This window comes from Coregonus clupeaformis, chromosome 35, assembly GCF_020615455.1.
Source record: "Coregonus clupeaformis isolate EN_2021a chromosome 35, ASM2061545v1, whole genome shotgun sequence".
NCBI classification, from domain to species: domain Eukaryota; kingdom Metazoa; phylum Chordata; class Actinopteri; order Salmoniformes; family Salmonidae; genus Coregonus; species Coregonus clupeaformis.
Window position 1 is genome coordinate 36,412,173 of NC_059226.1, and position 26,791 is coordinate 36,438,963.

The 26,791-nt window shown below is 45.9% G+C and overlaps 1 protein-coding gene across 2 annotated transcripts in view; it reads left to right on the forward strand.

The window, feature by feature from the left end:
• Positions 1–26,791, forward strand: part of sept12 (septin 12) — a 155,970-nt gene that overhangs the window by 72,487 nt on the left and 56,692 nt on the right. The window contains exon 1 of one of the 2 annotated variants that reach the window (XM_041864380.2): positions 23,798–23,914. The exons of the other annotated variant lie outside the window; for it this stretch is intronic. The gene's annotated coding sequence lies outside the window, so the exon portion shown is untranslated. Of the gene's footprint in view, positions 1–23,797; positions 23,915–26,791 lie in introns of those variants that run through there. 2 annotated transcript variants of the gene reach the window in all.

The following is a 26,791-nucleotide window of genomic DNA, read 5'->3' on the forward strand; positions in this document are numbered from 1 at the left end:
GGCTGGGGTTTGAGGGGGCTAGGGGCTAGGGTTTGAGGGGGCTAGGGGCTAGGGTTTGAGGGGCTAGGGGCTAGGGTTTGAGGGGGCTAGGGACTAGGGTTTGAGGGGGCTAGGGGCTAGGGTTTGAGGGGGCTAGGGGCTAGGGTTTGAGGTGCCTAGGGGCTAGTGTTTGAAGGGGCTAGGGGTAGGGTTTGAGGGGGCTAGGGGCTAGGGTTTGAGGTGCCTAGGGGCTAGTGTTTGAAGGGGCTAGGGGTAGGGTTTGAGGGGGCTAGGGGCTAGGGTTTGAGGGGGCTAGGGACTAGGGTTTGAGGGGGCTAGGGGCTAGGGTTTGAGGGGGCTAGGGGCTAGGGTTTGAGGTGCCTAGGGGCTAGTGTTTGAAGGGGCTAGGGGTAGGGTTTGAGGGGGCTAGGGGCTAGGGTTTGAGGGGGCTAGGGGCTGGGGTTTGAGGTGGAATTGTACTAGTACATGCTTCATAGATATTGGTTGTTCCAGTAGCTGTCAAACATGTATACAGGAGGCTGGTTATTACATGTTACAGCCGCCCCTCATACACACACACACACACACGCATGCATGGTTGCAAGTACAAACACGGCTCAGATAATTTTCCAGGCTATGCTACAGGTCAGGAAAACACTGCAGTCACACACAGATTTCACAGACTCTGTCATGTGAAAGATAGCATTGTTCTCCTTTTTCACCCCTTACCTGTCTCTCTCACTCTAACTCTGTCATGTGAAAGATAGCATTGTTCTCCTTCACCCCTTACCTGTCTCTCTCACTCTAACTCTGTCATGTGAAAGATAGCATTGTTCTCCTTCACCCCTTACCTGTCTCTCTCACTAACTCTTTCCGTTGCTAAATGTGTCCCTCTCTCCCTATCCGTCTGTTTTAATATCACTCTTACTCCATCTCTCCTTCTTTTTGGAAAAGATGAATACAACCGATTTCCCAGAACTGATGATGAGTGATCACCCTCTGAGTCTCTCTCTCTGTCAGTCACACAGTATGTCAGTCACACAGTATGTCAGTCACACAGTATGTCAGTCACACAGCATGTCAGAGTGTGTGTGTTAGGGCCAAATATCCAGCATAGAAGGCAGGTATAGGAAATATCCAGCATAGAAGGCAGGTATAGGACCTCCCTCTGCCTGCAGCTACAGTTGGCCTGGATGTCTCTCACTTTAGTCTCGGCTCCGTGTGTGTGTGTGTGTGTGTGTGTGTGTGTGTGTGTGTGTGTGTGTGTGTGTGTGTGTCTGTGTGTGTGTGTGTGTGTGTGTGTGTCTGTGTGTCTGTGTGTGTGTGTGTGTGTGTGTGTGTGACCCCTCCAGTTTAACCTGGATGTATTTTAGTTTAGTTCTGAGGTGGGGCTCCCTGACTCTGCTCTGATTGGACAACATACCCCCAGAGAAAAAACATTCACACTAGCCATACAGGTATACACACACCGTTTCTTACATAATGTGTGTGTGCATGTGTCTGCTCTCACACCCAATCCTTTATTCCACATGACTGAACTGTAGGTGAACCTTCAGTAAGCTTCCATCCAACCTGTGACCTTTATAGATATATTCCTTATTACTGTCTCCACTCTGCTCTACCCTGTCTCACCCTGTCTCCCCCTGTCTCACCCTGTCTCACCCTGTCTCCCGCTGTCTCACCCTGTCTCCACTCTGCTCTACCCTGTCTCACCCTGTCTCCACTCTGCTCTACCCTGTCTCACCCTGTCTCCCCCTGTCTCACCCTGTCTCACCCTGTCTCCCGCTGTCTCACCCTGTCTCCACTCTGCTCTACCCTGTCTCACCCTGTCTCCCGCTGTCTCACCCTGTGTCCACTCTGCTCTACCCTGTCTCACCCTGTCTCCCCCTGTCTCCACTCTGCTCTACCCTGTCTCACCCTGTCTCACCCTGTCTCCCGCTGTCTTACCCTGTCTCCCACTGTCTTACCCTGTCTCCACTCTGCTCTACCCTGTCTCCCCCTGTCTCACCCTGTCTCACCCTGTCTCCCGCTGTCTTACCCTGTCTCACCATTTCTCCACTCAGCTCTTCCCTGTCTCACCCTGTCTCACCCTGTCTCACCCTGTCTCCACTCTGCTCTACCCTGTCTCACCCTGTCTCCCGCTGTCTTACCCTGTCTCACCATTTCTCCACTCAGCTCTTCCCTGTCTCACCCTGTCTCACCCTGTGTCCACTCTGCTCTACCCTGTCCCACCCTGTCTCCCCCTGTCTCACCCTGTCTCACCCTGTCTCCACTCGGCTCTTCCCTGTCTCACACTGTCTCACCCTGTCTCAACCTGTCTCCACTCGGCTCTTCCCTGTCTCACATTGTCTCACCCTGTCTCACCCTGTCTCACCCTGTCTCCACTCTGCTCTACCCTGTCTCACATTGTCTCACCCTGTCTCCACTCTGCTCTACCCTGTCTCACCCTGTCTTACCCTGTCACACCCTGTCTTACCCTGTCTCACCCTGTCTTACTATGTCTCCACTCTGCTCTTCCCTTTCTCACCCTGTCTCACCCTGTCTCCACTCAGCTCTTCCTTGTCTCACCCTGTCTCACCCTGTCCACTCTGCTCTACCCTGTCTCACCCTGTCTCACCCTGTCTCACCCTGTCTTACCCTGTCTCACCCTGTCTCACACAGACAATTTGATGAAGCTGGAAGGACAGAAGAATGTTATGTCTGTGCTTGAAAGAGGAGGAAGAGGAGAGCAATGAATAGAGACTCTCTATTAGAGAGGGAGAGAGAACGGGGAGGAAGATTGGAGAAAGAGTGGGAGAAAAAAAGAGAGAGAGAGACAGATGGAGATCAGAGAGAGACAGATGGAGATCAGAGAGAGACAGATGGAGATCAGAGAGAGAGACAGATGGAGATCAGAGAGAGAGACAGATGGAGATCAGAGAGAGCGACAGATGAAGATCAGAGAGAGAGACAGATGGAGATCAGAGAGCAGGACCAGATGTTAGGTCACCAATTACCCAGATGTAATGAAGGTCTGGACCATAGATATTATCACCACCCATTATCCTCGATGTAATGAAGGTCTGGACCATAGATATTATCACCACCCATTATCCTCGATGTAATAAAGGTCTCGAACGATAGAAGAAGGATCTGTCTCTACCTGACAGACTAGAGAAAGGAGGGAGAGAGGGGGAGAGGACACAGACAGAGGGAGAGAGAGGAGGGGGAGACAGACAGAGGGAGAGAGAGGAGGGGGAGACAGACAGAGGGAGAGAGAGGAGGGGGAGACAGACAGAGGGAGAGAGAGGAGGGGGGAGACAGACAGAGGGAGAGAGAGGAGGGGGACACAGACAGAGGGAGAGAGAGGAGGGGGAGACAGACAGAGGGAGAGAGAGGAGGGGGACACAGACAGAGGGAGAGAGAGGAGGGGGAGACAGACAGAGGGAGAGAGAGGAGGGGACACAGACAGAGGGGGAGAGAGGAGGGGGACACAGACAGAGGGAGAGAGAGGAGGGGGAGACAGACAGAGGGAGAGAGAGGAGGAGGAGACAGACAGAGGGAGAGAGAGGAGGGGGACACAGACAGAGGGGGAGAGAGGAGGGGGAGACAGACAGAGGGAGAGAGAGGAGGGGAGACAGACAGAGGGAGAGAGAGGAGGGGGACACAGACAGAGGGAGAGAGAGGAGGGGGAGACAGACAGAGGGAGAGAGAGGAGGAGGAGACAGACAGAGGGGGAGAGAGGGAGACAGACAGAGGGAGAGAGAGGAGGGGAGACAGACAGAGGGAGAGAGAGGGAGACAGACAGAGGGAGAGAGAGGGAGACAGACAGAGGGAGAGAGAGGAGGGGGAGACAGACAGAGGGAGAGAGAGGAGGGGGAGACAGACAGAGGGAGAGAGAGGAGGGGGAGACAGACAGAGGGAGAGAGAGGAGGAGGACACAGACAGAGGGGGAGAGAGGGAGACAGACAGAGGGAGAGAGAGGAGGGGGAGACAGACAGAGGGAGAGAGAGGGAGACAGACAGAGGGAGAGAGAGGGGAGACAGACAGAGGGAGAGAGAGGAGGGGGAGACAGACAGAGGGAGAGAGAGGAGGGGGAGACAGACAGAGGGAGAGAGAGGAGGGGGAGACAGACAGAGGGAGAGAGAGGAGGGGAGACAGACAGGGGGAGAGAGAGGAGGGGGAGACAGACAGAGGGAGAGAGAGGGGAGAGGACACAGACAGAGGGAGAGAGAGGAGGGGGAGACAGACAGAGGGAGAGAGGGAGGGGGGAGACAGACAGAGGGAGAGAGAGGAGGAGGACACAGACAGAGGGAGAGAGGGGAAAGAGGGGGGGAGACAGACAGAGGGAGAGAGAGGAGGGGGAGACAGACAGAGGGAGAGAGAGGAGGGGGGGAGACAGACAGAGGGAGAGAGAGGAGGGGGAGACAGACAGAGGGAGAGAGAGAGGGGGAGACAGACAGAGGGAGAGAGGGGAGGGGGAGACAGACAGAGGGAGAGAGAGGAGGGGGAGACAGACAGAGGGAGAGAGGGGGAGAGATAGAGAGAGGAGGGGGCGACAGACAGAGGGAGAGAGAGGAGGGGGAGACAGACAGAGGGAGAGAGAGGAGGGGGAGACAGACAGAGGGAGAGAGAGGAGGGGGGAGACAGACAGAGGGAGAGAGAGGAGGGGGAGACAGACAGAGGGAGAGAGAGGAGGGGGAGACAGACAGAGGGAGAGAGAGGAGGGGGAGACAGACAGAGGGAGAGAGAGGAGGGGGAGACAGACAGAGGGAGAGAGAGGAGGGGGAGACAGACAGAGGGAGAGAGAGGAGGGGGGAGACAGACAGAGGGAGAGAGAGGAGGGGAGACAGACAGAGGGAGAGAGAGGAGGGGGAGACAGACAGAGGGAGAGAGAGGAGGGGGAGACAGACAGAGGGAGAGAGAGGAGGAGGGCACAGACAGAGGGGGAGAGAGGGGGGGAGACAGACAGAGGGAGAGAGAGGAGGGGGAGACAGACAGAGGGAGAGAGAGGAGGGGGAGACAGACAGAGGGAGAGAGGAGGGGGAGACAGACAGAGGGAGAGAGAGGGGGGGAGAGGACATTGACAGAGGGAGAGAGGGGGAGACAGACAGAGGGAGAGAGGGGGAGAGGACATTGACAGAGGGAGAGAGAGGGGGAGGACACAGACAGAGGGAGAGAGGGGAAGAGATAAGAGAGAGAGAGTAATACATTGATTGATTTAATGGGATTAATTACATTCCTCTTTTAAAAGTATTTCCTGCCGCAGGCAGAGTGCACCTAATGTGTGTGTATATCACCCGTGTGTGCCTGCATGTTGTAGGTGCCTGTGTGTGTGTGTGTGTATATCTCCACGTGACTTGTATGGTAGTTGATGATTTAATGACTAGGACTGAATCTATCCGCGTGATTTACAAGCTCCTCATCCTTTCACGTCTCTCTCTGACACCCTACAAATGGCAGACAGGAGCAACACACTCTGACAGCTCCCACTAATTGGTTTTATTAGGACACGCTCGTAAATTGTTGCTGTTTCAACATTTCCCCAAACCTACCTCTAACACAGCTGCCCAGGAACCTCAAATGGCACCCTATATCCTGCATAGTGAACTACTTTTGACCAGGGTCCATAAGGCTCATAGTGTTTTATATACAGTAGGGGGTAGGATTCCATTTGGGAAGCACCCTGTATACATACTGTGATGTTAGAAGGTAAAGACATGATCAAGTCCTGTTGTGACTGTGGTTGTTTTTTTTTTTAGACATTGTTTTGACGATGTTTTGATGTTGTTTAGAAGTTGTTTGGGGACGTTTAACCTGGGAAAGGGGTTTTGGATATTGGCCAGATTGGTTTTGACTTGGAGAATTTTGCCGATTGAAGAATGTATGCAGACACACTCGCGCATGCACACAGGCAAACACATTGAAGTATGTAAGAAAACCTTTTATCCAAAACATGGATCAACCTGAAATTAATTAATTTGTTTGATAAACACAGAATGATAAAAAACATCAGACTATATGTCCTCAGAGAGCATAGATGCTACCTCCTGGAGTGATAATCCACCCTCTGCTTTCCTCTCTCACAAAACTGTGTGTGTGTGTGACCGTCCATTGGTTGTGTTGTGTGTGTGTGTGTGTGTGTGTGTGTGTGTGTGTGTGTGTTTTCAGACCTGTCATGTTGTGCGTCATTCCTCCGTCGTGGCACCCTGATATCATTGGCTGAGTGTTAATCTGTTGTTTGTGATGGTTGGTGGAGCGTTGAAACGCTGATCCCTCAGGTATGATTTTTTGGCCCAGGGTTGTATTAAGGTTATAAGAAGGCTGTATTAAGGTTGTATGAAAGTTGACCAAAATGTTGTTGGAGGGTTGAAGTCTAATGTATACCCTACGACCTGGGAGTTAACTGTTAATGGTCGATCCATACTGTAGACCTGGGGAGTTAACTGTTAATGGTCCATCCATACTGTAGACCTGGGGAGTTAACTGTTAATGGTCCATCCATACTGTAGACCTGGGGAGTTAACTGTTAATGGTCCATCCATACTGTAGACCTGGGGGAGTTAACTGTTAATGGTCCATCCATACTGTAGACCTGGGGAGTTAACTGTTAATGGTCCATCCATACTGTAGACCTGGGGGAGTTAACTGTTAATGGTCCATCCATACTGTAGACCTGGGGAGTTAACTGTTAATGGTCCATCCATACCGTAGACCTGGGGAGTTAACTGTTAATGGTCCATCCATACCGTAGACCTGGGAGTTAACTGTTAATGGTCGATCCATACTGTAGACCTGGGGAGTTAACTGTTAATGGTCCATCCATACTGTAGACCTGGGGAGTTAACTGTTAATGGTCCATCCATACTGTAGACCTGGGGAGTTAACTGTTAATGGTCCATCCATACTGTAGACCTGGGGAGTTAACTATTAATGGTCCATCCATACTGTAGACCTGGGGAGTTAACTGTTAATGGTCCATCCATACTGTAGACCTGGGGAGTTAACTGTTAATGGTCCATCCATACTGTAGACCTGGGGAGTTAACTGTTAATGGTCCATCCATACTGTAGACCTGGGGAGTTAACTGTTAATGGTCCATCCATACTGTAGACCTGGGGAGTTAACTGTTAATGGTCCATCCATACTGTAGACCTGGGGAGTTAACTGTTAATGGTCCATCCATACTGTAGACCTGGGGAGTTAACTGTTAATGGTCCATCCATACTGTAGACCTGGGGAGTTAACTGTTAATGGTCGGTCCATACTGTAGACCTGGGGAGTTAACTGTTAATGGTCCATCCATACTGTAGACCTGGGGAGTTAACTGTTAATGGTCCATCCATACTGTAGACCTGGGAGTTAACTGTTAATGGTCCATCCATACTGTAGACCTGGGGAGTTAACTGTTAATGGTCCATCCATACTGTAGACCTGGGAGTTAACTGTTAATGGTCCATCCATACTGTAGACAAGGGGAGTTAACTGTTAATGGTCCATCCATACTGTAGACCTGGGGAGTTAACTGTTAATGGTCGATCCATACTGTAGACCTGGGGAGTTAACTGTTAATGGTCGATCCATACTGTAGACCTGGGGGAGTTAACTGTTAATGGTCCATCCATACTGTAGACCTGGGGAGTTAACTGTTAATGGTCGATCCATACTGTAGACCTGGGGAGTTAACTGTTAATGGTCCATCCATACTGTAGACCTGGGGAGTTAACTGTTAATGGTCGATCCATACTGTAGACCTGGGAGTTAACTGTTAATGGTCCATCCATACTGTAGACCTGGGGAGTTAACTGTTAATGGTCCATCCATACTGTAGACCTGGGGAGTTAACTGTTAATGGTCGATCCATACTGTAGACCTGGGGAGTTAACTGTTAATGGTCCATCCATACTGTAGACCTGGGGAGTTAACTGTTAATGGTCGATCCATACTGTAGACCTGGGGAGTTAACTGTTAATGGTCGATCCATACTGTAGACCTGGGGAGTTAACTGTTAATGGTCCATCCATACTGTAGACCTGGGGAGTTAACTGTTAATGGTCCATCCATACTGTAGACCTGGGGAGTTAACTGTTAATGGTCCATCCATACTGTAGACCTGGGGAGTTAACTGTTAATGGTCCATCCATACTGTAGACCTGGGGAGTTAACTGTTAATGGTCCATCCATACTGTAGACCTGGGGAGTTAACTGTTAATGGTCCATCCATACTGTAGACCTGGGGAGTTAACTGTTAATGGTCCATCCATACTGTAGACCTGGGGAATTAACTGTTAATGGTCGAATCCATACTGTAGACCTGGGAGTTAACTGTTAATGGTCCATCCATACTGTAGACCTGGGGGAGTTAACTGTTAATGGTCCATCCATACTGTAGACCTGGGGAGTTAACTGTTAATGGTCCATCCATACTGTAGACCTGGGGAGTTAACTGTTAATGGTCCATCCATACTGTAGACCTGGGGAGTTAACTGTTAATGGTCCATCCATACTGTAGACCTGGGGAGTTAACTGTTAATGGTCCATCCATACTGTAGACCTGGGAGTTAACTGTTAATGGTCCATCCATACTGTGGACCTGGGGAGTTAACTGTTAATGGTCCATCCATACTGTAGACCTGGGGAGTTAACTGTTAATGGTCCATCCATACTGTAGACCTGGGGAGTTAACTGTTAATGGTCCATCCATACTGTAGACCTGGGGAGTTAACTGTTAATGGTCCATCCATACTGTAGACCTGGGGGAGTTAACTGTTAATGGTCCATCCATACTGTAGACCTGGGGAGTTAACTGTTAATGGTCCATCCATACTGTAGACCTGGGGGAGTTAACTGTTAATGGTCCATCCATACTGTAGACCTGGGGGAGTTAACTGTTAATGATCCATCCATACTGTAGACCTGGGGAGTTAACTGTTAATGATCCATCCATACTGTAGACCTGGGGAGTTAACTGTTAATGGTCCATCCATACTGTAGACCTGGGAGTTAACTGTTAATGGTCCATCCATACTGTAGACCTGGGAGTTAACTGTTAATGGTCCATCCATACTGTAGACCTGGGAGTTAACTGTTAATGGTCCATCCATACTGTAGACCTGGGGAGTTAACTGTTAATGGTCCATCCATACTGTAGACCTGGGGAGTTAACTGTTAATGGTCCATCCATACTGTAGACTTTGTGAAGTGAATTTACTGAAATACTTCTGTTGATTCTACAAAGATTCTGTGTCTAAGCGTCTGTGTCTGAGAGTCTTTGTCTGAGAGTCTTTGTCTGAGAGTCTTTGTCTGAGAGTCTTTGTCTGAGAGTCTTTGTCTGAGAGTCTTTGTCTGAGAGTCTGTGTCTGAGAGTCTGTGTCTGAGAGTCTGTATTTAAGAGTCTGTGTCTAAGAGTCTGTGTCTAAGAGTCTGTGTCTGAGAGTCTGTGTCTGAGAGTCTGTGTCTAAGAGTCTGTATCTAAGAGTCTGGGTCTAAGAGTCTGTGTCTAAGAGTCTGTATCTAAGAGTCTGTATCTAAGAGTCTGGGTCTAAGAGTCTGTATCTAAGAGTCTGGGTCTAAGAGTCTGTATCTAAGAGTCTGTATCTAAGAGTCTGTATCTAAGAGTCTGGGTCTAAGAGTCTGTGTCTAAGAGTCTGTGTCTAAGAGTCTGTATCTAAGAGTCTGGGTCTAAGAGTCTGGGTCTAAGAGTCTGTATCTAAGAGTCTGTATCTAAGAGTCTGGGTCTAAGAGTCTGGGTCTAAGAGTCTGTGTCTAAGAGTCTGTATCTAAGAGTCTGGGTCTAAGAGTCTGTGTCTAAGAGTCTGTATCTAAGAGTCTGGGTCTAAGAGTCTGGGTCTAAGAGTCTGTGTCTAAGAGTCTGTGTCTAAGAGTCTGTGTCTAAGAGTCTGGGTCTAAGAGTCTGGGTCTAAGAGTCTGTATCTAAGAGTCTGGGTCTAAGAGTCTGTGTCTAAGAGTCTGGGTCTAAGAGTCTGTGTCTAAGAGTCTCTGTCTGAGAGTCTGTGTCTAAGAGTCTGTATCTGAGTGTCTGGGTCTAAGAGTCTGGGTCTAAGAGTCTCTATCTGAGAGTCTGGGTCTGAGAGTCTAGGTCTGAGAGTCTGTATCTGAGAGTCTGGGTCTGAGAGTCTATGTGTTCGGAGTGTGTGTGTGTGTGTGTGTGTGTGTGTGTGTGTGTGTGTGTGTGTGTGTGTGTGTGTGTGTGTGTGTGTGTGTGTGTGTGTGTGTGTATACTCAGTATTTGTGTTTTATTTACCAAGAAGGAACAATAAAGACAACTAGAGAGGTTAGTTGTACACTGTTAAAAATAAAATTCTCATTAGAACAGATAGATATTAAATATACTCATTACAGTTGACAGATATGAAATATACTCATTAGAACAGATATATATTAAATATACTCATCAGAATAGAGAGATATGAAATATACTTATTAGAACAGATAGATATGAAATATACTCATTAGAATAGATAGATATGAAATATACTCATTAGAATAGATAGATATGAAATATACTTATTAGTATGAAAAAAATGTATGCACTCAATAACTGTAAGTCGCTCTGGATAAGAGCGTCTGCTAAATAACTATAATGTAAATGTGAATGTAGAACAGAGATATTAAATATACTCATTAGAGCAGTAGATGTGAAATATACTCATTAGAACAGATAAATATGAAATATATAGTTATTACAACAGATATATATGAAATATACTTATTAGATCCGATAGATATGAAATATACTTATTACAACCGATATATATGAAATATACTCATTAGAACAGATAGATATGAAATATACTCATTAAAAGATATATATTAAATATACACATTAGAACAGATATATATGAAATATACTCATTAGAACAGAGAGATATGAAATATACTCATTAGAACAGATAGATATGAAACAGATAGACACCCTTTCAACTTAGTGGATTCAGCTATTTCAGCCACACCGTTGCTGACAGGTGTATAAATTCGAGCACACAGCCATGCATTCTCCATAGACAAACATTGGCAGGAGAATGGCCTTACTGAAGAGCTCATGTTGACACACTGAGGATGGAGAGTTATTATGGTTCTCTGAGTGGAGGGAAACACACACTAGACACACACACACACAACAGACACACACCCAAACACGCACATGCACAGGAGTTTAACAGAATCAGGATCCCACCATCTCTCTCTCTCTCGCTCTCTTTATCCGTCTCCCTTTGTCTCTCTCTCCAGAGATCCCCTCTTGTCCTCCCTCCCTCCCTCAATCCAACGGAAGGATAAACACACAAACAAATGTTTTCCATCTAGTGTATGACTAGTGTATTTTATAGAGAGGAAACAACTGTGTGTGCGCGTCCATGTCTCTAAGTGATTGTAGGCATGTTTAATTCTTCTAGTTCTGGCACTGCTCTGGCAGGATGAAGAACTCTTTCAAATGATCCTCATGCTTCCAGACAAGCTCTGTTTTTTAAATGAGAGACGGGAGGCAAACAAGCTATTGCCCTCTGTCTAATGGACAGCCAATCAGAAGTAAACCACAGCTGTTTCAGCCTCTAGCTCATTGTGTTTCTACAACCAGATCCTTCAGTCTTCCTACATAGTCTGTTACGTAGTGTTGTACACTCCTACACTAAATGGCCAAAAGTATGTGGACACCTGCTCGTCAAACATCTCATTCCAAAATCATGGGTGTTAATATGGAGTTGGTCCCCCCTATTGCTGCTATAACAGCCTCCACTCTTCTGGGAAGGCTTTCCACTAGATGTTGGAACATTGCTGCGGGGACTTGCTTCCATTCAGCCACGAGCATTAGTGAGGTCGGGCACTGATGTTGGGAGATTAGGCCTGGCTCGCAGTCGGCGTTCCAATTCATCCCAAAGGTGTTCGATGGGGTTGAGGTCAGAGCTCTGTGCAGGACAATCAAGTTCTTCCACACTGATCTCAACAAACCATTTCTGTATGGACCTTGCTTTGTGCACGGGGGCATTGTCATGCTGAAACAGGAAAGGGCCTTCCCCAAACTGTTGCCACAAAGTTGGAAGCACAGAATCGTCTAGAATGTCATTGTATGCTGTAGCGTTAAGATTTCCCGAATCATGAAAAACAGCCCCAGACCATTATTCCTCCTCCACCAAACGTTACAGTTGGCGCTATGCATTCGGGCAGGTAGCGTTCTCCTCGCATCCTCCAAACCCAGATTCGTCTGTCGGACTGCCAGATGGTGAAGCGTGATTCATCACTCCAGAGAATGTGTTTCCACTGCTCCAGAGTCCAATGGCGGCGAGCTTTACACCACTCCAGCCGACGCTTGGCATTGCGCATGGTGATCTTAGGCTTGTGTGCGGCCGCTCGGCCAAGGAAACCCATTTCATGAAGCTGCCGACAAACAGTTATTGTGCTGACTGCTTCCAGAGGCAGTTTGGAACTCGGTAGTGAGTGTCGCAACCGAGGACAGACAATTTTTACGCGCTTCAGCATTCGGCGGTCCCATTCTGTGAGCCTGTGTGGCCAACCACTTCGCGGCTGAGCCATTGTTGCTCCTAGATGTTTCCACTTCACAATAACAGCACTTACAGTTGACCGGGGCAGCTCTAGCAGGACAGAGATTTGACGAACAGACTTGTTGGAAAGGTGGCATCCTATGACGATGCCACGTTGTCACTGAGCTCTTCAGTATGGGCCATTCTACTGCCAATGTTTGTCTATGGAGATTGCATGGCTGTGCGCTTGGTTTATACACCTGTCAGCAACGGGTGTGGCTGAAATAGCAGAATCCACTAATTTGAAGGGGTGTCCACATACTTTTATATATATATAAGTGTCTCCGGAAGGTGGTGAGAGACTCCGCTGTCCTGGCGTCGTGAGGGAGCTTGTTCCACCATTGGGGTGCCAGAGCAGCGAACAGTTTTGACTGGGCTGAGCGGGAACTGTGCTTCCGCAGAGGTAGGGGGGCCAGCAGGCCAGAGGTGGATGAACGCAATGCCCTCGTTTGGGTGTAGGGACTGAGCAGAGCGTGAAGGTACAGAGGTGCCGTTCCCCTGACAGCTCCGTAGGCAAGCACCATGGTCTTGTAACAGATGCAAGCTTCAACTGGAAGCCAGTGGAGTGTGCGGAGGAGCGGGGTGACGTGAGAGAACTTGGGAAGGTTGAACACCAGACGGGCTGCGGCATTCTGGTTGAGTTGTAGGGGTATAATGGCACAGGCAGGGAGCCCAGCCAACAGCGAGTTGCAGTAATCCAGACGGGAGATGACAAGTGCCTGGATTAGGACCTGTGCCGCTTCCTGTGTAAGGCAGGGTCGTACTCACCGAATGTTGTAGAGCATGAACCTACAGGATCGGGTCACCGCCTTGATGTTAGCGGAGAACGACAGGGTGTTGTCCAGGGTCACGCCAAGGCTCTTCACACTCTGGGAGGAGGACACAATGGAGTTGTCAACCGTGATGGCGAGATCATGGAACGGGCAGTCCTTCCCCGGGAGGAAGAGCAGCTCCGTCTTGCCAAGGTTCAGCTTAAGGTGGTGATCCGTCATCCACACTGATATGTCTGCCAGACATGCAGGGATGCGATTCGCCACCTGGTTATCAGAAGGGGGAAAGGAGAAGATTAGTTGTGTGTCATCTGCGTAGCAATGATAGGAGAGGCCATGTGAGGATATGACAGAGCCAAGTGACTTGGTGTATAGCGAGAATAGGAGGGCCTAGAACTGAGCCCTGGGGGACACCAGTGGTGAGAGCACGTGGTGCGGAGACAGATTCTCGCCACGCCACTTGGTAGGAGCGACCGGTCAGGTAGGACGCAATCCAAGAGTGAGCCGCGCCGGAGATGCCAAACTCGGAGAGGTTGGAGAGGAGAATCTGATGGTTCACAGTATCAAAGGCAGCAGACAGGTCTAGAAGGACAAGAGCAGAGGAGAGAGAGTTAGCTTTAGCAGTGTGGAGAGCCTCCGTGACACAGAGAAGAGCAGTCTCAGTTGATTGACCAGTCTTGAAACTTGACTGGTTTGGATCAAGAAGGTCATTCTGAGAGAGATAGCAAGAGAGTTGGCTAAAGACGGCACGCTCAAGAGTTTTGGAGAGAAAAGAAAGAAGGGATACTGGTCTGTAGTTGATGACATCGAGTGTTGGTTTTTTGAGAAGGGGTGCAACTCTCGCTCTCTTGAAGACGGAAGGGACACAGCCAGCGGTCAAGGATGAGTTGATGAGCGAGGTGAGGTAAGGGAGAAGGTCACCGGAGATGGTCTGGAGAAGAGAGGAGGGGATAGGGTCACAAGTCGCAAGATTTCATCTGGAGAGAGAGGGGAGAAAGAAGTCAAAGCATAGGGTAGGGCAGTGTGAGCAGGACCAGCAGTGTCATTTGACTTAACAAACGAGGATCGGATGTCGTCAACCTTCTTTTCAAAATGGTTGACGAAGTCATCCACAGAGAGGGAGGAGGGGGGAGGGGGAGGAGGATTCAGCAGGGAGGAGAAGGTGGCAAAGAGCTTCCTAGGGTTAGAGGCAGATGTTTGGTATTTAGAGTGGTAGAAAGTGGCTTTAGCAGCAGAAACAGATGAAGAAAATGTAGAGAGGAGGGAGTGAAAAGATGCCAGGTCCGCAGGGAGTCTAGTTTTCCTCCATTTCCGCTCGGCTGCCCGGAGGATGCAGAAAGGGAGGAGAGGAGGGTTGAGGAGGCAGAATCAGGAGATTGGAGGGAGAAGGATTGAGCAGAGGGAAGAGATGATAGGATGGAAGAGGAGAGAGTATCGGGAGAGAGAGAGCGAAGGTTGCGACGGCGCATTACCATCTGAGTAGGGGAAGAGTGAGTAGTGTTGGAGGAGAGCGAGAGAGAAAAGGATACAAATTAGTGGTCGGAGACATGGAGGGGAGTTGCAGTGAGATTAGTAGAAGAACAGCATCTGGTGAAGATGAGGTCAAGCGTATTGCCTGCCTTGTGAGTAGGGGGGGACGGTGAGAGGGTGAGGTCAAAAGAGGAGAGGAGTGGAAAGAAGGAGGCAGAGAGAAATGAGTCAAAGGTAGACGTAGGGAGGTTGAAGTCACCCATAACTGTGAGGGGTGAGCCATCCTCAGGAAAGGAACTTATCAAGGCGTCAAGCTCATTGATGAACTCTCCAAGGGAACCTGGAGGGCGATAAATGACAAGGATGTTAAGCTTGAATGGGCTAGTGACTGTGACAGCATGGAATTAAAATGAGGAGCTAGACAGATGGGTCAGGGGAAAAAGAGAGAATGTCCACTTGGGAGAGATGAGGATTCCTGTGCCACCACCCTGCTGACCAGATGCTCTCGGGGTATGCGAGAGGTCAGATGGTCAGACGAGGAGAGAGCAGTAGGAGTAGCAGTGTTTTCAGTGGTAATCCATGTTTCCGTCAGCGCCAAGAAGTCGAGGGACAATTTTTTTTCCCAATTGTACTTTAACTATTTGCACATTGTTACAACACTGTATATATACATAATTTGACATTTGAAATGTCTTTATTCTTTTGAAACTTCTGAGTGTAATGTTTACTGTTAATATTTATTGTTTATTTCACTTTTGTTTTATATCTACTTCACTTGCTTTGGCAATGTTAACATACGTTTCCCATGCCAATAAAGCCCTTAAATTGAAATTGAAATTGAAATTGAATTGAGAGAGCACGAGAGAGAGAGAGAGAGAGAGAGAGAGAGAGAGAGCACGAGAGAGAGAGAGAGAGAGAGAGAGAGAGAGAGAGAGAGAGAGAGAGAGAGAGAGAGAGAGAGAGAGAGAGAGAGAGAGAGAGAGAGAGAGAGAGAGAGAGAGAGAGAGAGAGAGAGAGAGAGCAGAGAGAGATAGATAGATAGAGAGGAGGTATTTGTATGGTAGATAGAGATCTTTATCAGAATGGGACAGACTGAGGTGTGTGTGTCTTTGTGGGATTCTCTTTAGTCAGAATAGGGAGAGGAGCTGGAAGCATCTGGAAACAAGGGGCCATGACCTCACACACACACACACACAGTTCCAGTCCGGTTCTGCTTATGTAACATATTCATTTTCTGTCTGATACAGTCACGGTAGGTTTCCTTGGTTACGATTTACAGCTTTCAACAAAAACAACTGGAGTAAATCTATTCATTTAAATGTAACTTTATTTGCATGACTACAGAAAACAATGTTGCCAAACAGAGCTCAATTTGATTAAATGGACCTTGTCTTATTGGCAGTGACCAATTACAGTTCGCACAACATGTCTTGTTTGTTCAAGTGTTTATGTGTGTGTGTGTGTGTGTGTGTGTGTGTATGTGTGTGTGTGTGTGTGTGTAAGTATGTGTGTGTGTGTGTGTGTGTGTGTATGTGTGTGTGTGTTTGTTGACCGCGTAAGCAAGACCCATTATTACTCTGGGGCCTGTAGTCACTGTTAGACCAACAAATACACTCAGGGAGGTGTGTGTGTGTGTGTGTGTGCTCCCTTAGTGTTTAGTGTGCGTAGTGCCTGTGTGTGCGTGTGTGTGTGTGTGTGTGTGTGTGTGTGTGTGTGTGTGTGTGTGTGTGTGTGTGTGTGTGTGTGTGTGTGTGTGTGTGTGTGTGTGTGTGTGTGTGTGTGTGTGTGTGAGAGAGAGAGTGTGTGTGTTTATGTACAGTACCAGTCAAAAGTTTTAGATCACCTACTCATTCAAGGGTTTTTCTTTATTTTTACTATTTTCTACATTGTACAATAATAGTGAAGACATCAAAACTATGAAATAACACATATATAATCATGTAGTAACCAAAAAAAGTGTTAAAGAAATTAAAATAGTCCCACTAAGCCCAAACCAGATGGGATGGCGTATCGCTGCAGAATGCTGTGGTAGCTATGCTGGTTGAGTGTGCCTTGAATTCTAAATAAATCACAGACAGTGTCACCAGCAAAGTACCCCCACACCATAACACCTCCTCCTCCATGCTTTACGGTGGGAACTACACATGCGGAGTCTCAATTTGGTGTTTGTCAGATTTTGTGAATTTTTGGTTGGTGAGCGGACCCCAGACCTCACAACCATAAAGGGCAATGGGTTCTATAACTGATTCAAGTATTTTTAGCCAGATCCTAATTGTTATGTCAAATTTTATGTTCCTTTTCATGGCATAGAAGGCCCTTCTTGCCTTGTCTCTCAGATTGTTCACAGCTTTGTGGAAGTTACCTGTGGCGCTGATATTTAGGCCGAGGTATGTATAGTTTGTTGTGTGCTCTAGGGCAACGGTGTCTAGATGGAATTTGTATTTGTGGTCCTGGCAACTGGACCCTTTTTGGAACACCATTATTTTTGTCTTACTGAGATTTACTGTCAGGGCCCAGGTCTGACAGAATCTGTGCAGAAGATCTAGGTGCTGCTGTAGGCCCTCCTTGGTTGAGGAAAGAAGCACCAGATCATCAGTAAACAGTAGACATTCAGATTCTAGTAGGGTGAGGCCGGGTGCTGCAGACTGTTCTAGTGCCCTCGCCAATTCATTGATATATATGTTGAAGAGGGTGGGGCTTAAACTGTATCCCTGTTTCACCCCACGGCCATGTGGAAAGAATTGTGTGTGTTTTTTGCCAATTTTAACCGCACACTTGTTGTTTGTGTACATGGATTTTATAATGTCATATGTTTTTCCCCCAACCCCACTTTCCATCAATTTGTATAGCAGACCCTGATGCCAAATTGAATCAAAATATTTTTTGAAATCTTTCTCCCTCCCTCCCTCTCTCCGTCCCTCTCTGGGAAGTGGAAAGTGATGAGAGAAAAGCAGGAAAAGATTACAGTGTGTTTTCCTGTGGGCCAACTAACTTCCTCGTGATCTAACCACACACACACACAAACACTAGCATCACATCAATCAAATGAAAGCAGAGAGCGAGAGAGAGAGCAAGAGAGAGAGAGAGAGAGAGAGAGAGAGAGAGAGAGAGAGAGAGAGAGAGAGAGAGAGAGAGAGAGAGAGAGAGAGAGAGAGAGAGAGAGAGAGAGAGAGAGAGAGAGAGAGAGAGAGAGAGAGAGAGAGAGAGAGGTAAATCTGGGGTAAATCCAACAACATCCCATTATGTAAAATGAGACTCCTCCATTAGCTAATGGAGGGATTTGGGATTGCAACAGGTCTGGGCTTGGTGTGTGTGATGCTGGGCTGTTGATACATCTGATTTTATCCACATGCTTTGCTGGTGGTTTCTTTTTGTGTCAGAGATAGTTGATGTTTATCTTTGCTTTTATCACTACCATCTGAGATAGTGTGTGTTTGGGAGTGGCAGAGATGGAAGGAGTAGGCTGATCTAAGGTCCGTTTTGAGTTATTCCTAAAAGTTAGGACTTAGTTAGGACTGAGCAGGTTAGCTGATCCTAGGTCTGTGCCCGCCGGCCTCTTCTACCCAGATCATAATAGCACTGACAGTGTGTTTGAATGGCAGTTGATAGCAGGGCTGTAGTGGCGGTGCGTGTCCACTAGGGGGCAGCAGTAGGTCTATGTGTCTTACAGTTACACTACAGTGTGTTTAGCTGATTATCTCATTCCAAACACATGAGACTGTGGGACATGCATGTTTAGAGTTACATTAGATAGGCCTAATGTGTGATTCTATAATCATATACTATCATCATAGTCTTTATTGTAATAGTGTTGAAATCCTTTAAAAACATTGGTGTTTGAAGTTGTCTTCCTAGAGGAACACACATGCTGTTCTTCAGTGATGGAATGACTGTTTACTGTTATACTGAAGAGATATCTCAATCCATTCACTCTGTCATTAACAGACAATTAGAGAAAGAGAGTGAGAGAGAGGGGGAAGGGTAGAGCCAGCCAGCCAGCCAGCCAGCCAGCCAGACAGACAGACAGACAGACAGACAGACAGACAGACAGACAGACAGACAGACAGACAGACAGACAGACAGACAGACAGACAGACAGACAGACAGACAGACAGACAGACAGACAGACAGACAGACAGACAGACAGAAACACAGACAGGGTAAAGCTGTGAGTGTTTAACTAGAGATGAAGTATCAGTAATCTCTATAACTGTAGGTAGTGTTTCAATAGAGCTGAAATATCAGCAGTCTCTATAACTGTAGGTAGTGTTTCAATAGAGCTGAAATATTATATAATAATAATATGCCATTTAGCAGACGCTTTTCTCCAAAGCGACTTACAGTCATGCGTGCATACATTTTTGTGTATGGGTGGTCCCGGGGATCGAACCCACTACCTTGGCGTTACAAGCACCGTGCTCTACCAGCTGAGCTACAGAGGACCAGGTAGGTAGTGTTTCAATAGAGCTGAAATATCAGCAGTCTCTATAACTGTAGGTAGTGTTTCAATAGAGCTGAAATATTAGTAGTCTCTATAACTGTAGTTAGTGTTTCAATAGAGCTGAAATATCAGTAGTCTCTATAACTGTAGGTAGTGTTTCAGTAGAGCTGAAGTATCAGCAGTCTCTATAACTGTAGGTAGTGTTTCAGTAGAGCTGAAGTATCAGCAGTCTCTATAACTGTAGGTAGTGTTTCAGTAGAGCTGAAGTATCAGCAGTCTCTATAACTGTACCCACAAGAATAGTAAACAAACGAACATTTGACCAACTGGGGACATTTTGTTAGTCCCCACAAGGTCAAATGCTATTTCTAGGGGGTTTAGGGTTAAGGTTAGAATTAGTGTTAGAATTAGGGTTAGGAGCTAGGGTTCGTTTTAGGGTTAGGGTTAGGAGCTATGGTTTGGTTTAGGGTTAAGGTTAGGTTTTCAGGTTAAGGTTAGGGTTAAGGTTAGGGTTAGGGTAAGGGTACGGGTTAGGGTTTGGTTTAACGTTAGGGGTTAGGGAAAATAGGATTTTGAATGGGACTGAATTGTGTGTCCCCACAAGTTTAGATGTACAAGACTGTGTGTGTGTGTGTGTGTGTGTGTGTGTGTGTGTGTGTGTGTGTGTGTGTGTGTGTGTGTGTGTGTGTGTGTGTGTGTGTGTGTGTGTGTGTGTGTGTGTGTGTGTGTGTGTGTGTGAGTGTGTGTGTGTGTTTGTAATTACTGACTGGCCGTAATGGAGATGCTTAATATGGCAGTGCACTGTCCCTAGTGACAACACACACACTCCCTGAGAGAACCATAGGAGTGTATAGTGTATGTGTTTAACACTTGTACAACATGTTGATTGTTACAGCATCAGGCTAACTCAGACTCTGGGTTCATCCCCAAATGGCACCCTATTCCCTACATAGTGCACTACTTTAGACCAGGGCTCTATGGTCAAAATGTGTGCACTATATAGGGAATAGGGTCATGTTTGGGCTGCAGCCTGTTTCCCTAGTGTGGGATGGAGGAGTGGGATGAGAATGTGAAACCTCTCGTCTGGGACCTCCCCTTCCTCTCCTCTTCATGGTCACCTGCTTTCCAGAGGAGAGGGACAGTGGACGTCCTTGTAGCTTTCTAAATGCTTTGAAATATTTTAACATTCCTACCCTTTTCTACTTGAGACACAGATACAGATATACTCACTGTCTCCAGTAGAGCAAGGTGAAAGGCAAGGATAACTTCTCTTTCTTTTAGCCTTTCTTTTAGCTATAGCTTTTTCTTTTGCAAAGTATTAGGGTTTTCCTCATTTATTTGAATTTAAACCACTGATGTAAAGTTAAGAAATATAGCAACAGAGCAGTTTAGTCAGTTTAAGTCTAGAGCAGTTTAGTCAGTTTAAGTCTAGAGCAGTTTAGTCAGTTTAAGTCTATAGCAGTTTAGTCAGTTTAAGTCTAGAGCAGTTTAGTCAGTTTAAGTCTAGAGCAGTTTAGTCAGTTTAAGTCTAGAGCAGTTTAGTCAGTTTAAGTCTAGAGCAGTTTAGTCAGTTTAAGTCTAGAGCAGTTTAGTCAGTTTAAGTCTATAGCAGTTTAGTCAGTTTAAGTCTAGAGCAGTTTAGTCAGTTTAAGTCTATAGCAGTTTAGTCAGTTTAAGTCTATAGCAGTTTAGTCAGTTTAAGTTTAGTCAGTTTAAGTCTAGAGCAGTTTAGTCAGTTTAAGTCTATAGCAGTTTAGTCAGTTTAAGTTTAGTCAGTTTAAGTCTAGAGCAGTTTAGTCAGTTTAAGTTTAGTCAGTTTAAGTCTAGAGCAGTTTAGTCAGTTTAAGTCTATAGCAGTTTAGTCAGTTTAAGTTTAGTCAGTTTAAGTCTAGAGCAGTTTAGTCAGTTTAAGTCTATAGCAGTTTAGTCAGTTTAAGTTTAGTCAGATTAAGTCTAGAGCAGTTTAGTCAGTTTAAGTCTATAGCAGTTTAGTCAGTTTAAGTTTAGTCAGTTTAAGTCTAGAGCAGTTTAGTCAGTCTAAGTGTAGAGCAGTTTAGTCAGTCTAAGTGTAGAGCAGTTTAGTCAGTTTAAGTCTAGAGCAGTTTAGTCAGTTTAAGTCTAGAGCAGTTTAGTCAGTCTAAGCCAAGAGCAGTTTAGTCAGTCTAAGTCTAGAGCAGTTTAGTCAGTCTAAGTCTAGAGCAGTTTAGTCAGTCTAAGCCAAGAGCAGTTTAGTCAGTCTAAGTGTAGAGCTTTGTGTCTCAGAGGAGAGATTATCTGTGGGGCAGGAGAGTTGGCCTGGACACTGTGACTTTTGCATGAGGAGAGCTCCCCTCTGCACATACACACACACACTTCTACAGGCCTTTTCACTTCTAGTCACCTATCTTCTGTTCAGAATCAGTTTTCCTCTTAGAGAGAGAGAGAGAGATTACACAGACCCACAAAAAATTAGAAAACAAATCCAATTTTGATAAACTCCCATATCTATTGGGTGAAATACCACAATGTGCAATCACAGCAGCAATATTTGTGACCTGTTACCACAAGAAAAGGGCAACCAGTGAAAAACGAACACCATTGTAAATACAACCCATATTTATGTTTATTTATTTTCCCTTTTGTAACTATTTGCACATCGTTATAACACTGTACAGTGCATTCGGAAAGTATTCAGACCACTTCCCTTTTTCTACATTTTGTTACGTTACAGCTTTATTCTAATATTGATTAAATAAATAAAAATTCCTCATCAATCTACACACAACACCGCATAACGACAAAGTGAAAACAGTTGTTTTTTTTATGTTTGCAAATTTATAAAAAAACAAAAACAGAAATACCTTATTTACATAAGTATTCAGACCCTTTGCTATGAGACTCGAAATTGAGCTCAGGTGCATCCTGTTTCCATTTATCATCCTTGAGATGTTTCTACAACTTGATTGAAGTCCACCTCTGATAAATTCAATTGATTGGACATGATTTGGAAAGGCACACACCTGTCTATATAAGGTCCCACAGTTGACAGTGCATGTCAGAGCAAAAACCAAGCCATGAGGTTAAGGAATTGTCCGTAGACAGGATTGTGTCGAGGCATAGATCTGGGGAAGGGTACCAAAACATTTCTGCAGCATTGAAGGTCCGCAAGAACACAGTGGCCTCCATCATTCTTAAATGGAAGAAGTTTGGAACCACCAAGACTCTTCCTAGAGCTGGCCGCCCGGCCAAACTGAGCAATCGGGGGAGAAGGGCCTTGGTCAGGGAGGTGACCAAGAACTTGATGGCCACTCTGATAGAGCTCTAGAGTTCCTCTGTGGAGATGGGAGAATCTTCCAGAAGGGCAACCATCTCTGCATCACTCTACCAATTAGGCTTTTATGGTAGTAGAGTGGCCAGACGGAAGCAACTCCGCAGTAAAAGGCACATGACAGACCACTTGGAGTTTGCCAAAAGGCACCTAAAGGACTCTCAGACCATGAGAAACAAGGTTCTCTGGTCTGATGAAACCAAGATTGAACTCTTTGGCCTGAATGCCAAGCATCAGGTCTGGAGGAAACCTGGAACCATCCCTACGGTGAAGCATGGTGGTGGCAGCATCATGCTGTGGGGATGTTTTTCAGCGGCAGGGACTGGGGGACTAGTCAGGATCGAGGGAAAGATGAATGGAGCAAAGTAAACCTGCTCCAGGACCTCAGACTGGGGTGAAGGTTCACCTTCCAACAGGACAATGACCCTAAGCACAGAGCCAAGGCAACGCAGGAGAGGCTTCGGGACAAGTCTCTGAATTTCCTTGAGTGGCCCAGCCAGAGCCCGGACTTGAACCCGATCGAACATCTCTGGCGAGACCTGAAAATAGCTGTGCAGTGACGCTGCCCATCCAACCTGACAGAGCTTGAGAGGATCTGCAGAGAAGAATGGGAGAAACTCCCCAAATACAGGTGTGCCAAGCTTGTAGCGTCATTCCCAAGAAGACTCAAGGCTGTAATCGCTGCCAAAGGTGCTCCAACAAAGTACTGAGTAAAGGGTCTGAATACTTACATAAATGTGATATTTCCTGGGGGTTTAAATATAAATTTGCAAAAATGTCTAAAAACCTGTTTTTGCTTTGTCATTTTGGGGTATTGTGTGTAAATTGATGAGGATAAAAAAAAAAAAAAACATTTTAGAATAAGGCTGTAACGTAACAAAATGTGGAAAAAGTCAAGGGGTCTGAATACTTTCAGAATACACTGTATATAGCCATAATATGACATTTGAAATGTCTCTATTCCTTTGTCTTTATTCTTTTGGAACTTCTGAGTGTAATGTTTACTGTAAATTCTTTATTGTGTATTTCACTTTTGTTTATTATCTATTTCACTTGCTTTGGCAATGTGAACATATGTTTCCTATGCCAATAAAGCCATTTGAATTTAATTGAGAGAGAGAGAGGTTTACAGCTGGTTAAAGATGTAGTCAGGAAGCTGTTGCCCAACGGGCCAGGAAATACATCACCCTCTGACACACTGTCCGACACGCCCACACATGCATGCACACATACACAGGGCCGACACGCCTTTCCACACACACACACACACACACACGGGCAGACACGCCCATCCACACACACACACTGGCGGTCTGCTAACTGAACTGAGATCCTGAGAAATTCTCTGTTTGTTGAATACCAGTAGCATTATCAGCACATGGTTTCCTGACTGCTCCTAACTCCACTAGAGGTAAATAATAACTATTTTCATTATTCTGAAGGGGTAGAGGACAGGGGAGTGTGAGGGGGAAGGAGAGAAGTGGATGAGAAGAGAGGAGTTGAAGGGGTAGGGGCCCTAGGTGCCTTCAATAATGGTCACCGTCTCAAAGGAATCACAACAGTTCTGCTTTCTTCTCATTCACTCACTCCCCCCCTCTCTCTCTCTCTCTGTCTCTCTCTCTCTCTTCTCCGTATCCCTTTTTGTCATTCAGGGAGTTTCCTATGTTTAAATCAGCATTGATTGACTGCAGTGTGTTAACCACATACAGAGAACTACATAGAGAAGTGTTTAAATAGCCATGTAGCTATGTATGTAGGCATACAGCTATGTAGCCATGTAGCCATGTAACTATGTATGTAGGCATACAGCTATGTAACCATGTAGCCATGTAACTATGTATGTAGGCATACAGCTATGTAACCATGTAGCCATGTAACTATGTATGTAGGCATACAGCTATGTAGCCATGTAGCCATGTAGCTATGTATGTAGGCATACAGCTATGTAACCATGTAGCCATGTAGCTATGTATGTAGGCATACAGCTATGTAGCCATGTAGCCATGTAACTATGTATGTAGGCATACAGCTATGTAACCATGTAGCCATGTAGCTATGTATGTAGGCATACAGCTATGTAACCATGTAGCCATGTAGCTATGTATGTAGGCATACAGCTATGTGACCATGTAGCCATGTAGCTATGTATGTAGTCATACAGCTATGTAGCCATGTAGCATGTAGCTATGTATGTAGGCATACAGCTATGTAGCCATGTAGCCATGTAGCTATGTATGTAGGCATACAGCTATGTGACCATGTAGCCATGTAGCTATGTATGTAGCCAAACAGCTATGTAGCCATGTAGCCATGTAGCTATGTATGTAGGCATACAGCTATGTAACCATGTAGCCATGTAGCTATGTATGTAGGCATACAGCTATGTAGACATGTAGCCATGTAGCTATGTATGTAGGCATACAGCTATGTAGCCATGTAGCCATGTAGCTATGTATGTAGGCATACAGCTATGTGACCATGTAGCCATGTAGCTATGTATGTAGGCATACAGCTATGTAGCCATGTAGCCATGTAGCTATGTATGTAGGCATACAGCTATGTAACCATGTAGCCATGTAGCTATGTATGTAGGCATACAGCTATGTGACCATGTAGCCATGTAGCTATGTATGTAGGCATACAGCTATGTGACCATGTAGCCATGTAGCTATGTATGTAGCCAAACAGCTATGTAGCCATGTAGCCATGTAGCTATGTATGTAGCCAAACAGCTATGTAGCCATGTAGCCATGTAGCTATGTAGCCATGTAGCCATGTAGCTATGTAGCCATGTATCTACAGTTGAAGTCGGAAGTTTACATACACCTTAGCCAAATACATTTAAACTCAGTTTTTCACAATTCCTGACATTTAATCCTAGTAAGAATTCCCTGTCTTAGGTCAGTTAGGATCACCACTTTATTTTAAGAATGTGAAATGTCAGAATAATAGTAGAGAGAATTATTTATTTCAGCTTTTATTTCTTTCATCACATTCCCAGTGGGTCAGAAGTTTACATACACTCAATTAGTATTTGGTAGCATTGCCTTTAAATTGTTTAACTTGGGTCAAACATTTCAGGTAGCCTTCCACAAGCTTCCCACAATAACTTGGGAGAATGTTGGCCCTTTCCTCCTGACAGATCTGGTGTAACTGAGTCAGGTTTGTAGGCCTCCTTGCTCGCACACGCTTTTTCAGTTCTGCCCACAAATGTTCTATAGGATTGAGGTTAGGGTTTTGTGATGGCCACTCCAATACCTTGACTTTGTTGTCCTTAAGCCATTTTGCCACAACTTTGGAAGTGTGCTTGGGGTCATTGTCCATTTGGAAGACCCATTTGCGACCAAGCTTTAACTTCCTGACTGATGTCTTGAGATGTTGCTTCAATATATCCACATAATTTTCCTTCCTCATGATGCCATCGATTTTGTGAAGTGCACCAGTCCCTCCCGCAGCAAAGCACCCCCACAGCATGATGCTGCCACCCCTGTGCTTCACGGTTGTGATACAGTGAATTATAAGTGAAATAATCTGTCTGTAAACAATTGTAGGAAAAATTACTTGTGTCATGCACAAAGTAGATGTCCTAACCGACTTGCCAAAACTATAGTTTGTTAACAAGAAATTTGTGGAGTGGTTGAAAAACGAGTTTTAATGACTCCAACCTAAGTGTATGTAAACTTCCGACTTCAACTGTAAGTAAAAATACTTTAAAGTACTAATAATAATAATATGCCATTTACTACTTATGTATATTTTGTCTATTGCTGGCAGCACCATTTCACCAAGTCAAACTCTGGGTGTATGTAAATGTACATGGTAAATAAAGGTGATTGTGATTCTGATGTAGCCATACAGATATGTAGCCATGTAGCCACGTAATAACGCATTGTAGTATTAGTAGAAATGAAGACCTAGAGAGGAAACGGTCTGCTTCACTATCTGTTAGTCAGAGAGATGGAGAGAGAGAAACAGAGAGAGAGAGAGATGGAGTGAGAGAGAAACAGAGAGAGAGACGGAGTGAGAGAGAGAGAGAGAGAAACAAAGAGAGAGAGTGAGATGGAGTGAGAGATAAACAGATAGAGACAGATAGAGTGAGAGAGAGAAACAGAGAGAGCAATGAAATGAGAGAAACAGAGAGAGAGATGAGTGAGAGAGAGAAACAAAGAGAGAGAGCAATGTAGTGAGAGAAACAGAGAGAGAGAGAGAGAGATGGAGTGAGAGAAACAGAGAGAGAGCAATGGAATGAGAGCGAGAAACCGAGTTCTTTGTGAGAAGAGATGATTGG